This window comes from Strix aluco, chromosome 3 (assembly GCF_031877795.1).
Source record: "Strix aluco isolate bStrAlu1 chromosome 3, bStrAlu1.hap1, whole genome shotgun sequence".
Classification (NCBI taxonomy): domain Eukaryota; kingdom Metazoa; phylum Chordata; class Aves; order Strigiformes; family Strigidae; genus Strix; species Strix aluco.
The window spans coordinates 125,003,105-125,012,299 of NC_133933.1; positions in this window are offsets into that span (position 1 = coordinate 125,003,105).

Here is a 9,195-nt window from a genome sequence, read left to right on the forward strand (position 1 = left end):
ACATGGCGGCGGAGGCGGGGGCCGCCCGGGAAGGAAGGGGGGGGAGGGAGCCGGGCCCCGCGGGCACGGGCCGAGGGCGCCGCTGGGTGCCGGCTCCGCGCCCGGCAGTCGGGGGTGAGGGCGTGGGGCTGGAAGCGCGCCCTTGGCGGGACTCGACCGCGTCCCGGGGACGGACGGGCGGGCAGCCCCGGGCGAGGCGAGCACCGGTACTTGGGGTGCAAAGCCGGAGCCTAAATGAGGGTCTTGGGCCTTGCCCTGGGGTGCCGCCTCCCGGGTCTGGCCCAGGCTAAGGGAGCGATGCTGGGATCCGCGGGGGGGAGGGGGGAGGCAGAGCCGTGCCTATCGCCCGGCCTTTGCCAGGCCTGTGCTCTGCAGGGGGGTTTCTGCACAGTAATAAGCTGCCGTTTAAAGACCTGAAAATTTACCACATCCTTGCCGAATTATTTCTCACTGTTGCTTCCAACTTCTGCCTCCCCATCTGCTCCATAAATTACTTTCTCTTTAGTTTTCAAGCTGTATATATTTAGGAGAAGAAGGTAATAAACTAGAATAATCTCAGTCCTATCTCAACTGCTGGTTTCTTGTGGAAGCTGAAAAGCTAACACCTCTGGTTTGATCATTCTGCACAGGCAGGACTCTCAGATTAATTTATTTTTTCCCCGCTGTGCACCCCTGGGAGAGGGATGACGGCGCCCTTGGCAGTGCCTGGTGGTGCTCCCCAGGGGAAGCCTGTCCCACTGGGCCACCTGCACTGGGGAGGAGGAGGACGATGGCACAAGGAGCTAAATTTGGCTCACACCAGGCACTGCTCAGCGTACTGAAATATGCAGGGTTTCAGGGATTTATTTTTTCAAAAATTAAAGAATCCTATAGGAAGGAAGTGCATGAAAAATGCCATCGTTTTCAAACATTAATCGTTTTCCTTCCTCAGTGAGTGGATCTTGCTATGTACAGAAGATTACACTGCCTTTCTGCTATGTTTTTGCTGTGTAGATAATTACATACCACCTTCATACAGAGCAGATTTTTCCACTGACTCATTCTCCTGGGATCTCAATGAGCCTTTCCAGTTTGTTACACCTTTTATCATTCATCGCGATTCCCATGTAGTCATGTTGCTGTGCCCTGTAATGGTCATAGTCACATAATAGCACATACACTCCTCAGTATTTTTGCTTAGACACCTAATGTTTGCATTTGCTGTTACAGCTGCCACATTGCATTGGCAGCTCACATCTGTGTATTTGTCCCTCATGATCTCCTCAGCTCCCATCTGATTTAATGCTTTTGAAGATACAGTATTCTCCTTCCTTATTCCCAGCCCAAAAGCATGCTTTGTGTTTTTCTTCCTATGCACAGCCAGCAGCCTCATCTTTGATGCATAGATATTTGCCGTATAGTGGGTTAAAACACATGTTGCTGAAGGGGTCCTTGCTGACTTTGTGATTTAAATCACTCAGTGGTCTCCAGCACAGGTGGCCTTTGGCGTCGATTGTTTTGAAGTGACCTGCAGATTTCATGAGCAAGTGCTTCATTTAATAGTTGACTGAGATAACAGAGCAGCCCTGGGTCAAGAGCAGACTCCTTTGGAGCCCATTTAAAAAGTCTCTTATCTGACAATTTTTCATCTGAATTACTTTCTAATGTCTCTTAAAATGCAGCTGTTAATCCATTTAGTATACATTATAGTGATACAGAATAGTCCTAAATGTGACTTTGTTGTGTAGACAACACCTACAGCCTGCTTTGGATCCAAGGCAAGTGCTTACGTCGGACATAACAGTCTACAGGTTCATAAAGGCTACTGTAGAGAGAATTAAGATAACAATAAACCAGATAAACATGTTTCTTCTCATAGAAAGAAAAAGATCAGGTTACTGATTAAAGTGGATAAGTATTGGGAAGGGCAGTGGAAAAATCTATCAACAAAAGTGTCTAAGAACAGGTTAGACAGATACCTGTGAGGAGTCCGGTAAATACAGTTGATCCTGACTTGAACACCAAATTAGGTGTCTTCTCAAGGAACCTCACGGCTCTTTTCTTCTATAATTAATGTCACTGCCAGGTCCCACCAAGCGAGCGGACTTGTACTGTGTGACATTCATCCCACTGGACAAAAGGCCGTGCAGAAAGCCAGGGGGGAGAGTTGGGAAGCTGCGCAGGGGGCCGGGCGTGTGTTTTGTGCACATGATCAAAGGGAAGATGAATCATATGGGGGGTGATTTTTAATGTATACTTAGTTGATTTTAATTTTATATACAGTTCTGCAACTACTTAAGCCTATGTCTAGGCTAGAACATGACCTTCAGGAACTCTCATTACTAGCTTTGCTGCATCCCTTGCCTCTGTTGCAAACTCCAGCAGAAACAAGGGATACCTGGAAGCTGTAACATCTTAGCTTTGAATACCACCTTAGAACACCATGTGAAATTTTGTACCCTAACAATGTTTACAACTATTAATTACATATTTAGATATTTTGTGTTCTTGCTGTTAACAATTCTTCTCTCTCCACACTAGATAATTCATATGCTAAATAAAAGCAATAGTGGCTTATTTTTAATATGCAGTTTTTCCAACCTGAGCATATGGAAGAAGATATATATGCCTTCTTCACTACTGGAAATGAGACTCCTTATATGATATTGAAAAAAAATCCCAAATTGCTTCTCTGCTGTCTGAAAACATACTGCCATCTGAAGATAAGTTATTAAACTTATTTTAAAAAAATGTCAGCCAAACATAGTGCTTAGCCACTGACTTTGAGGGGACAAAGTGCACAAAGCAGGAAGTGTATAAAGAACACTGGGATAGTTGATTCTGTAAATATGACAGATGGGGAAGGACCCCCCTATGTTATTAATGTTATGTGAGATCCCTATAGAAAAACAGCAATGTACCTCATTTGCAGTAACTACAGATGTTGCCTAGCACCTTCTTTGATACAAAACTGAAGCCAGGAAAACCTTCAATACTATGAGCTGTGTTGCCTGGGAAGGGAGAAGTCAGAGAAAATGCAAAATTCAGCTGACTTCCTAGAGAGAAAACCTCATGTAAAAAATCAGCACATCAAAGCTTTGTGTATTTTTATTCTAGACAAATTGAATGCTGTTTCATCTGCATTACCACAACCAACCAGAGCTAATCAGCGGTATTAGAACAATAAATATCTGTGAGATTAATTAAGCAGCAGGAAGAGGAGCAGGGCTCACAGGCTGCTTCGAAGACACATTTGAATGCAGCAGCCCCTCAGTCACTCTTCCTTGGAACTGCAGCGTATGGTCATCCAAAGTTTAGTACGAGCTATAAAAAATGCATACTCAAAGTGAAGCTGAATTCTTACCCCGCCTGAGAAGACTCTTACAGGGATGGTTTTTTAGTGATGTCTGAGGCACGAACTAGTATTTTACATCTACTTTGTCTAAATTTTTTGTTTTGTTTTGTTTTAATCAGTAACTGCATTACCATTTCTTTAAAATGAAGAATTTTGTCCTCTGGTTTGCTAGAACGAAAATTGTTTCCATTCATAGTTTGACTCCTGTTTAAAGTAGGTTCAAAAGAAAAACACTACTTTTATGAAGGTGGAGTTTGTAAAGGCACTGTTGCAGATGCTGCCTTTGGCCATCTCCGGGTTTGGGGAGGGTGCTTTTCGCAAGCTTCAACATGCAGCTTTGGGGGCTGATGTCAAGTACCAGGTGAAATAAAAGTCCCTTCTGGTGGTAAGTAGTACTCTTGTAGCAACGAGTAGACAGTTGCAAAAGAACTTAAAACTGAGGGAATTAATTAGTTTGTCTCAGAAAGCCATTAAGGGAAATTACTTAATAATAACTGATGAGTAATAGAAAAGACAGCTGAAAGGAGAAGAAACCAATGGTATGATAACACAGAGACTTGTTCCAGACATAGGGGCAGGGTTGCAGCACAGCAGCTACCCAGAGGAGACCAATTAAGATGAAATGTGTGGGAGAAGCAGAATTTACTATAAGCAATGTCTCATCCTCTGGTATTACTATGTTATCATTTACTATCCTGCACGTCCTTGTCGTATCTGAGCCAAAACCAACATACAATAGCAAAAGCTAACAAGATATAATGAAGATGGAGAAACTAGAAATACTAAAAGCAACACAATTTTTACATTAAGGCTTTACTTTTTAATCATTATCTGTACTCTGTCCTCAGTTTCCTGTTACAAGCAATTTTGCTATCTTTAGAGTATAAGGGAAGATCTCCACTGATAGCAAAAGACATCACGAGTAAAGTTGCTTAGCCTGAACTGAGCAGCAGTAGGTAATATGACTTTTTCCCTGCTCTCAGTTTACTCCATAATACTGCTTATTTTCTCTGCTGTACTGCAGGAAAACACACCAGAAGTGACCAGGCAGTGTCTAAGTTTGTTGACAGACATGTTTCTGCAAGTGTATGTTTAACACATATAAAGTTAAGCCAGAACATAAATGAACACCAAAAATCAGTTACTGCCAAGTGTAAGCCACGCTTTGTGTACGGTTACTGATCAGGGATCAAGGAAACTAAAGTAAAGCAACAACTATTTCTGAATGGTCAAAAAGTAGTAATTGCAGCACAGCGATCTGCACATGTTCCTCTTGCGGTGTCCTGTTTAATTTTGTTTGCTAATGAGAGGCATTTCCTCATCGGGAGAGTTCAGCTTGTTGTCACAGCTATAAAGAACTACTTAGAAACAGCCACACCTACCTGATGTGTGACAGCTCTGACCCCTTTATTAGATTCAGCTCTATTATTCATGCTAAATTTCCTTTTGTGCCTCCTCTTTTTCCCTTCAGCTAATACAGAAGCAATGAGCCCTCACTTAATGCTGCTGCCAGGTTTAATTTTTACATCAGTACTCAACTGTTTTCTTCCTTTTGAGCAAATGCTAGATACTGTCTTTAGCCTAGGTCTTTATTTAAACCTGAAGGCACAAAAACCAATGGGATAAACAAAAGGACAAGGTAATATTTACTTTCCACACCTAACACAACAGGGGTGGTGCATTTCTGATGTTGATTCTGAATAATAATTTATCAGGAAGGTAGAAGGCACAAAGCATGTGCTCCATCAAAAATAGTACTTCTAGAGATGCTGGTTTGGTTTCTGAACCAGAAACCTACACAGTTTTTAAAACAGTAAATGGTACGCACTACTTTATTCATTTGAAGGATTTTCTGTTACTTAACAGCTGTATAAAATAAAATATTCATGTCCCAACTTTGTTCCCTGCCAAGCACAGATATTATTTTGTAGGGGACGGAGAGCTGGACTGTATTTGTTCAAAGATTGGCAAAGGCTTCTTTGCCTACTGCACTGAAAGTATTTTGAGATTTATAGAACATCTATGTAACCATAGAGAAAGTAGATTTCCAGACAGGCCAGAATGTGTTGTGAAGGAAGGCAGAGCTGACTCATGCAGACTGAATTATGGCAAATAAAATTTTGCCAAGTGCTGAGCAGACACAAGAGTTTTACTTGCAAAAACTAGCTGCAGTGCAGGTGGTCAGAAACGTTCAAGTACACATGAATTTCACAAGTTTCAAGTGCTGACAATAACACAGTAGTGGGGTTAAGCAAGGTTATTTGTTGCAATTTGCAATCCTTATGATATAATTAGTAAATAATACCTCGGTAAGCCAGAGTTGCAAGTTCAGTTCAGATAGATTTTTTCTCCGCACTCATGTTTTAATGCAAGCCAAGGAGCCAGTCTAGGCTGGTATTCCTACTGTGTTTGCTATAAATGATTTTTTCCCAAAGCTTTTCAGTTTTAGGTGCTAGAAACATGTCATGGGGTACATATTGTTAGGTCATGTGGTGAAAGCTCGTGTGCATGCCCACAGAGAGACAATGGCAGGAAAGACCAAATAATACCCAGCCCAGCTACTCATCACAGGGGCCATCAGCCCATCAAAGATCCACCTCCACAAGCCCAGAGGAGCACAGGGGCACAGTGGCAGGTGACAACCCAAGTTACAGACTCCCGAGGAGTGAGCACCTTGTCTGGGCCTTTCCCAGGGCTGACCCAGCAGAGCCATCAGCCCCACTGTCCATGTGTGAAACTCATCACAGTGAGTGTTGGGAGCAGCCCTCCAGGACTATGGGGGTTACTGCCTTGGGGGTGTGCTGCACATTATGGGATGCAGGGGAAAAGCATTTTAGCATTGCACAGGACTTACTATGGAATGTTTAGGGGAGGAATCAAAGCTAGGAAAAGGGAGGGATTTAGGTAATTTGGGGAGGAACAAGTGTGGGACCCTTGGGGGATCGTATGTTCAGGTGCCAGCAACTGGGGAGACTGGAATCCAGGTACCAGTACTACCAGTACCTTATGCTGTACCTCTTACCTGAATTTTGTGAGGTTCTCTGGAACTACATGTTGCTTTTAAGCCTTGAATGATATAAGAATCAACTTTGAAATAAATCTCAAATCTTTCAGAATGTCTTCTGAGTTGCTGTGAAAAGGAAAGTTTTCCAGATTCATAGATATGGGCCACAACAACCCCCAGCAGCGCTACAGGCTTGGGGAGGAGTGGCTGGAGAGCTGCCAGTCAGAGAGGGACCTGGGGGTGTTGATTGACAGCCGGCTGAACATGAGCCAGCAGTGTGCCCAGGTGGCCAAGAAGGCCAATGGCATCCTGGCTTGTATCAGCAATAGAGTGGCCAGCAGGGACAGGGAAGTGATCTTGCCCCTGTACTCGGCCCTGGTGAGGCCGCACCTCGATTACTGTGTTCAGTTTTGGGCCCCTCACTACAAAAAGGACATTGAATGACTCGAGCGTGTCCAGAGAAGGGCAACGAAGCTGGTGAAGGGTCTGGAGCACATGTTGTACGAGGAGCGGCTGAGGGAACTGGGGGTGTTTAGTCTGGAGCAGAGGAGGCTGAGGGGAGACCTCATCGCCCTCTACAACTACCTGAAAGGAGGTTGCAGAGAGCTGGGGATGAGTCTCTTTAACCAAGTAATGAGCGATAGGACAAGAGGGAATGGCCTCAAGTTGTGCCAGGGAAGGTTTAGACTGGATATTAGGAAGTATTTCTTTCCAGAAGGGGTTGTTAGGTGTTGGAATGGGCTGCCCAGGGAGGTGGTGGAGTCCCCATCCCTGGAGAGGTTTAAGAGTCAGGTCGACATAGCACTGAGGGATCTGGTGTAGTTGGGAACTGTTAGTGTGAGGTTAATGGTTGGACTGGATGATCTTCAAGGTTCTTTCCAACCTCGATGATTCTGTGATTCTGTGAAATAAGTACTATGATAAAGACAGGCAAATCAGTGTAAGACAGTAAAGTAAGTGTATGATTAATAGCATAATTAATAAAATCAGGGATTCATTGTCAGGGCAAACAGATCACTCTGGTTTCAAGGTGGCTTCTGGAAGTCTACACAAAAGCTCTGTATTAATGAAACACCCAAGTTACCCCTGACTGTGACTCTTGCTCACCAGATGCATCGCTGACAGTTTGAGGTGCTACTGCCCCCCTCTGCCTGACATTCTCCTGGACTGTTCCGTGACAGGCAACAGAAGCAAAGACAAATTCTTCTCCCAGCTGCTGCAAATAAACACATCATGCAGTACCTCCAATCAGTGGCTTAAAGTTGTTGCATTCAGAGGGTTGGACCTAGTTTTGCAGTCTTTCATCAAAACTGTGTTGGCCTTTTCAATTTAGGGTTTTTCTGCACTTGAAAGTTGTTTTTGAAGAGTGTTTTCAGTCTTTCTGAGCAAGTCACTTTGTAACTTACATTGACATTAAAGTTTAACAGAGTTCAAGCCACAGCTGAAATCAATGGAGTATGAAAAGAGACCATAGTATCAGCCATTAATGCTTCACTTCAATTTTTGTGCAAGGTTTGTCTTGCTTGCATGCTGCTTCTTGCTTTGGTAAGGGAAATCTGTAACAATTTGCTGATTTACTTCACTGATCTCCTCGGAGCCTTTCTTAAAATTAATTTGCCTGAAGACTGCTGCTTCTTGCTTTGGTAAGGGAAATCTGTAACAATTTGCTGATTTACTTCACTGATCTCCTCGGAGCCTTTCTTAAAATTAATTTGCCTGAAGACTGCCACAATGGTTAGACTGCAGAGTCACTAAAACAGTACCAGTGGTCTAATGGTTCTAATATTTCTGACCAGTAATCCTCACCTGTCTGTCTGTTACCTTTAACCTTCAACTCAATATTTTAAGGCGAAATTATCTTTTTGTCCTATGTCAGCAGTGTCAGGAAAAGGGGCTTTTACTGCCTAATAAAATAAAGCATTGGCACTTGGCATGGGCAGTCCTTCCAAAGAAATACTATGCTGCATTGCTGCAGTTGAATTTGCTTCTCCTCTTCCGCACTGGGATGATCTTGGTTGGATGCCACTGCCTAGATTACTGTCTTGGCACTTAGCGAGCATATTAACTGGAGTGACAGCTGCAAACATGGAAGTTTAAACTTGCTAGAAATACCAAGCATACAATAGTTGTGTCCCGTGTTTCTGCCATGCTGAAGTCCTGGACCATTTTGTCTTACAAGGATCCAGCTCCGTCCTGCCAAAGTAGCACTCCACTAGATTGAGAGGATTTAAAATGATGAAAGAGAAGAAACTCTTTAATACAGAGTCAAAGCAAATGAAAGGAGCTTTGTCACCGTTATGTCAGAATAACAATAGGTTCCTGATAAAACTCACAAGATCTCTGTATAGCATCATCAAGTCTTCAGCAGTCCTGGAGTGGTAAACAAGAAACAAGTAACTTCATGGTCACTATTCCTGGTCAATCTATGTCAGCAAACCATGCGTTGTCCAGGTTACAATGGAGAAACTCGATATACCTGTGCATCCACAGACTATCCTTGGCTTTATCCTTCAGTCAGAGAAACTAAAGGGGAAAGGACATATCAATTCCACAGTGATAAGGCAGCTTTGAATCAGAGCTGGCAGTAAGTCAATTTAAGGTGCAAATCCGTAGAAAAGTTTTGTTCCAGTGCTTGCAGAAGTACTTTATTTTTTCACCAGACCCCCAACCTTTTTCAGCGCAGATGAATGGTGTTTATTGAATTGTTAAAGTTTTTATAATCCTCATTATTCATTGCATAGCCTTGGCCTTTATTTAGTATATACCATTAAGAACCAGTGCTGAGTAGAAATATATTTTACATTATTTTTCTCTTGGGTTTTTATGTTGTTCTTACTGTAATGGGTGCTTCACAAGT